The following is a 6597-nucleotide window of genomic DNA, read 5'->3' on the forward strand; positions in this document are numbered from 1 at the left end:
GTTTTGGCCCAATCCCTGCAGGTCAGGCTAAGGGACTCCACCTGCTGGAGGGACCCTGCTCACTCCACAGACCCCCCTTGAGCCCTGGAACTGCCCCAGGTGCTGTCGGCTGGGGAGAGACCACGGGAGGTTGGCTCCAGGGCGTGTCAGGCCCATCTCGCCCAGTCCCACCCCACCAGCCACCTTCTAATTAATTTACTTTCAATGTGCATGAATCTGTGCACTGGGCCTTTAGTATTATATAAATTTTAGATCTATAACCCAGTGATTAGACATTTATATATTTCAAAGTGATCACCCCAATAAATCTAGTACCCATTTGATACCATACATATTTATTACATATTATTTACTATATTCCTTATGCTGTACTTTACATCCCCATGGCTATTTTGTAACTATTTGTGATTTTTTTTAATCTTTTTACCTTTTTAATTTTTTTGTATTTTAAACGTTTTTTAAATTAAATTTATTGGGGTGACATTGTTTAATAAAGTTATATAGGTTTTGGGTGTACAATTCTACAATACATCATCTGTATCTTGTATTGTGTGTTAACTACCCCAAATCCAGTCTGTCTATCACCATTTATTCCCTCATTACCCTCTGCTACCTCCCCCCCACACTCTTTCCTCTGGCAATTTTCACACTATTATCTGTGTCCCTGAGTCTTTCTTTTTTTTCTTTGATTAATCCCTTCACCCATCTCACCCAATCCCTACCCCTTCCCCCTGACAGTTATCAGTCTGTTCTCTGTATCCATGAGCCTGTCTCCACTTTATTAGTTTGTTTTGTTAGTTTATTTTGTTCATTCAATTCCATGTATATGTGAAATCATGTAGTACTTGCCTTTCTCTGACTGACTGATTTCACTTAGCATAATTGTCTCTAAGTCCATCCATGCTGTTGCAAAAGGTAAGATTTCCTTCCTTTTCATGACTGAGTAGTATTCCATTGTGTAAATGTACCACAGGTTTTTTATCCACTCATCTACTAATGAGCACTTGGGCTGCTTCCAAATCTTGGCTATTGTAAATAGCTCTGCTAAGAACATAGGGGTGCATATATTCTTTCTGATTGGTGTTTTAGGTTTCTTCAGATGAATTCCCAGAAGTGAGAAACATGAATTTTTATTGAAGGACATTATTAGTATTTGGATGAAGTGACTGGCAAATGGAGATGAAGAAAACAGAATGGGGAGAAGGTTCAAGTCATGCCTAAGGCATTGCTTGGCCAGGATAGGAAGTTTGACTTTTGTACTAATTGCAATGGGAAGACAATGAGAAATTTAAGCAGGAAAATGGCATGATATCACTTACATATTTAAATATTATTCTAGTTACTGTGTAAAGAAATGCTTGCAATAGGAAACTGGCTTGAAGCAGGAAAGCCAATTAAAAGATTCCTTCAGTAGGCCAGGTTAGAGAGATAATAGTGCCCTAGACTAACAGGAAGGTAGAAAGGGAGCAAAATTTGCATATATTTGAAGTAGAATATTCAGGATTTGGTGATTGTTTGAATATGGAAAAGGAAATAAAGGAAAGGAGTGGTGATGGAAGACATAAGTTTATGGATTGAGAATCTGAGAGCATGTTGGTGATATTTACTGAAATGGAGAAACCAAGTGAAGGAATACATGATCATGGTAAAAAGGATATATTACAAGATGCCAGTTTGGACTTGTCAATTTTTTTCATAGATATTTGAATATATTATGAATAGAAAGCTACATCATATGTGATAAAGCATCAGTACCAAAATCAAAGATAAACCCATACATAAGACATTTGTGAAAATGAGATAGATTTTATCCTTATTTCTGAAGATAAATATGATTTTCTACATGGGGGTGACAGTACCTTCTTTTTAATTGTTTAAAGTATTACATATGTCTCCCTTTTCCACGATTTACCCTCCCCCCGCAACTCCCACCCCCAAGGGCAAGCCCCCACCATCCCAGTGTCTGTGTCCATTGGTTATGTTAATATGCATGGATACAAGTCCTTTGGTTGATCTCTAACCACCCCTCCCCTGCCATTTGTCTCTGGATATATTTTTGTTCATCAGTGTATGTTGATCATTATATCCCACATATGAATGAGATCATGTGATATTTATCCTTCTCTGACTGGCTTATTTCACTTAGCATAATGCTCTCAAGGTCCATCCATGCTGTTGCAAATGGTAAAAGTTCCTTTTTTAAAAAAATATATTTTATTGATTTTTTACAGAGAGGAAGGGAGAGGGATAGAGAGTCAGAAACATCGATGAGAGAGAAACATCGATCAGCCACCTCCTGCACACCCCCTACCGGGGATGTGCCTGCAACCAAAGTACATGCCTTGACTGGAATCGAACCTGGGAACCCTGAGTCCACAGGCTGACACTCTATCCACTGAGCCAAACTGGTTAAGGCAAGTTCCCCCTTTTTTTTTTTTTTATAGCAGCGCAATATTCCATTGTGTAGCTGTACCACAGATTTTTAGTCCACTCATCTGCTGATGGGCACTTAGGCTGTTTCCAAATCTTAGCTATGGTGAATTGTGCTGTTATGAACATAAGGGAACATATATCCTTTCTGACTGGTGTTTCTGGTTTCTTGGGATATAGCCCTAGAAGTGGGATCACTGGGTCAATTGGGAGTTCCGTTTCTTTTTTAAGAAAACTCCATACTGTTTTCCATAGTGGCTGCACCAGTCTGCATTCCCACCAGCAGTGCGAGAGGGTTCCTTTTTCTCCACAATCTCACCAGCACTTGTTTATTGATTTGTTGATGGTAGCCATTCTGACTGGTGTGAGATGGTATCTCATTGTTTTGAGCTGCATCTCTCGGATGATTAGTGACTTTGAGCATGTTTTCATATACATCCAAAAAAATTAAACTACATCGCCAACTTACACCATACACGAAAACAAACTCAAAATGGATAAAGAACTTAAATGTAAGACAGGAAACCATAAAAATCTTAGAAGACTCCATAGGCATCAAAATGTCAGACATATGTCATAGCAATAGCTTTACCGATACAGCCGCTAGGGCAATGGAGACTAGGGAGAAAATAAACAAATGGGACTACATCAAAATAAAAAGCTTCTGCACAGCAAAAGAAACCATCATCAAAAAAACAAGAAAGCCCACTGCATGGGAGAACATATTTTCCAATGCTATTTCAGGTATGGGTTTAATCTCCAACATTTATAGGGAACTCACAAAACATAACAAAAGGAAAATAAGCAATCCAATTTAAAAAAATGTGCAAAGGGCCTAAATAGACACTTTTCGAAAGAGGACATACAGAAGGCCGAGAGACATATGGACCTGTCAATTTTGAGAATACCAAGAGATATCCAATTGGAGAAGTGAGGTTGGCTGTTGGATTATGGATCTAGGATTCATAGGCCAAGTCCAGACTAGAGGCACAGATACGGAAGCAGGTAGCATAGAAAATGGTGTTTCTGACCTCCTTTCCCGAGTCTGATCACGTCCCACTGCAGACACTCTACAGAGGAAGTACTGAGGAAAAACAGGCAGCTGACAGGGGACGTTGCTATGCAACAGATGAGGAAAGTCATCCAGCCAGGCAGAACTGATGCTGGCCCTTGGGGACCAAATGCTGTGGTCTTTCCTGGCATTAGCTTCCTTTCCTATGCAGACTCCTGAAAGGAGCTGATGCCAGAACAAATGTGAAATGGACAGAGATCTGCCTTGGATTTCAGAAAGTATCAGTTCAGTTTGGGTCACCTCACATGTCTGTATCCTTTTCTGCCTTGGCTAGCCTCTCCAGTCATCCTGGAAGGACAGCAGCATGTGTGTCCTTGTCCGTGGTTAGGACCCCAGCAAAGTGCTCCTTGCACTTCCCATTTTGCATATTGGGATGCCAGATTCAGACACATGGAGTGACCCGAGTGGGCTCACACTGCTAGTGACAGGCTGGCCGGCACTTCATCCCAGCAATGGAGGCCCAGCCCTGGAAGGAACCAGGGCAAACATTTGCTCTGAATCGGGGCTTGCCATGGCTCAGACACACAAGTGCCTGATTGTCCTGGCCGCTCCAGTGGGCACCAGGAAGGCCTCAGGGGAAAAGGCCTGACCGTGGGAGTGGGGAGTGGGGAGTGGACCCCGGCGAGCAATTCCCACACCTGGATGGGTCCACATAGAGTGGGCAGGGGTGGGGCTGGGGCCCTCTACCCGTGTCCTCCTGGGCGCAGAGCAGGCGCTTAGGCCTCAGAGAAGGCAAACCTTGCTTGTTTGGGACAGATGTTGACAGGGCAGGGCGGGGCGGGTGGGTGGTGGAGCTATGGCTGAAACTGAAGAGGGGGAGGATGCCTGGGTCCCCAGGCCAGCACTAGGGGAAGGCGGGGCCCAAATTCTGCATCTCTGTTTCCTGGCTCTTGAGCCTCGTGTACCCAGTTCATGCAATGTGTCTGTGCCTCCGCTTTCTGATCTGTAAAATGGGGATGCTGACTTCCACCTCCCAGGGCAGCCTGGAGAGGAAGGCAAGCCCCGGCACAGATCTGGCTGTGATGTACATTCTGTGCCATTCCTCAACCCTTTTCTCAATATCCACAAAATGAGTCCAAGGCTGGAGCTACACAAAGGGCAAGGGAGAAGGATAGAGACAATTCATGTGTGAGAGGCTTATGTGGAGTCAGTTGGTGGTTAATGAGTATCTGCCATCCCCATTAATGTATTTCAGCTAGATTCTATTTCCTTAGCCCTAAAGCGGTGGAGATGCTCAGGAGGTGTTTGGTGTAGCACTTGTTCCCTGATAGAGACCCACTTCAGAGAGACAGATGGCTTCTTAGACTGGTCACCCTTATGACCCCTGTTAGGAACCATGATTCAAGTTGTGAGCACTCTGCAAAGATCCAGCCAGGGGAGGGTGACCCATGGCAATGAAACTCACAGGAGACTAACGTATAAACAAAAGCCAACACATTAACAAACTCATTTTGACTGGCTGGTGTTAGCTTGGAATCTTCAGCACCAGAGTGAGGGAACTTGATTGTTCATCTCTGCAGCTGGAATTCTTGAGTTAGAATTCTGTATGCCTCCATAGCCTGTATAGGGAAGTTCTGATCACAAGTTCCACAGTTCCTGTCAGCAGCTGGGTCATTCTATTATAGACTGCCTCACAAAGAGGGACACATCTTTCCTGCTGTTTGGATGACCCCTCCACAGATTCTATGCAGACCACCTCCCTTATGCTATACATTTGTCCTTCACACAAGAAACAATGTCACTAATTAGGCATTAATATCAATGTTGACCTGCCTGCTCCACATGATATTCTGGCTACTTTGGTGGGAGGAGTGTCCTCAGGCTTCTCACATCTACAGATGCCGCTGGAGTCAACCTTAAGGATGTCTTGTCTCATTCCTTAAATGGTAATTTTTCTCACCATTCCCTAAGGCTATAAAATAGTGGGGGACTAGAGTGGGGTGGAGGGGACCAATGGCGGGGGAAAGAGGGACATCTGTAATACTTTCAGCAACAAAGATAAATTTAAAATAAAATTTAAAAGTAGCCCTAACCACTTTGGCTCAGAGTACCGGGTTCGATTCTGGCCAAGGTCCAGGCCCTGGTCAGGGTGTGTGCAGTAGGCACCAATCCATGTGTTTCTCTCACATTTATGTTTCTCTATGTCTTTCCCTCTCTCTTCCACTCTCTAAAAATAAATTGAAAAATATCCTCGAGTGAGGATTTTTTTAAAAAATGTATACAAGTATTCAACTGTGGATTCACATTGTACATAATGTATTTTTAAAATCCCATATTATTAGACAGTTAAATGTTTTCCAATTTTCACTATTGCACATGAAAAATAAATAATTTTGCTCCTAAACATTAAAGTAAGTCTATGATTATTTTCTTGCAGTTAGTTAAAAAAGTTGAAGAACTGAGGAAAATTTATTAATGTTTCTAAGGCTTTCATGAATATATTTCTCTTCAGAATGGTTGTGACAATTTTTAATGCTACAGCTATGTGTAATGCCAGTTTTATTGCATTATCTCCAGCACTGGTCATTATTATCTTTAAAAATTTGCCAATCTTATATTTGAAAAGTAAATGATTTAAGATTGTTTTAAAATATAAGTTCACTCTTTTCTGATTATGGAAGCAATTCATCATCTGTTTAAATTAGAAAGTACATAAAGAAATGTAATTTCACACCAATATAACCACTGTTATAATTTTAAAATATTTTACACTTATTTGTTCTTTATTTATCTTTGAATTCTTTCTCTCCACATCCAACATCCAAACAATCTGTCAGGAAAACAGTTTAGTTCTATCTTCAAAATAATATTTGTCATTTGACCATTTCTAACAAGTTTTGTAGTTAACATCCTGGTCAAAACCACCAACACTGCTTATGTACACCATTACAATAGCATCCTTGCTGTTCTCTCTGCTTCCATTATGTCCCATATGGTCTATTTTCCATGCAGCATTCAGAGGTATCATGTTAAAACCTTATGTCCCTCCTCTGCTCACAATCCTTTCATATCCCTTATAAAACTTAGAGTAAAATTAAGTCCTTAGTTTTTATCTATGAGGTACAACATGATTCCTTCATCCCCTCTCTGATCTC

This window comes from Myotis myotis, unplaced genomic scaffold (assembly GCF_014108235.1).
Source record: "Myotis myotis isolate mMyoMyo1 unplaced genomic scaffold, mMyoMyo1.p scaffold_m19_p_4, whole genome shotgun sequence".
Lineage (NCBI taxonomy): Eukaryota > Metazoa > Chordata > Mammalia > Chiroptera > Vespertilionidae > Myotis > Myotis myotis.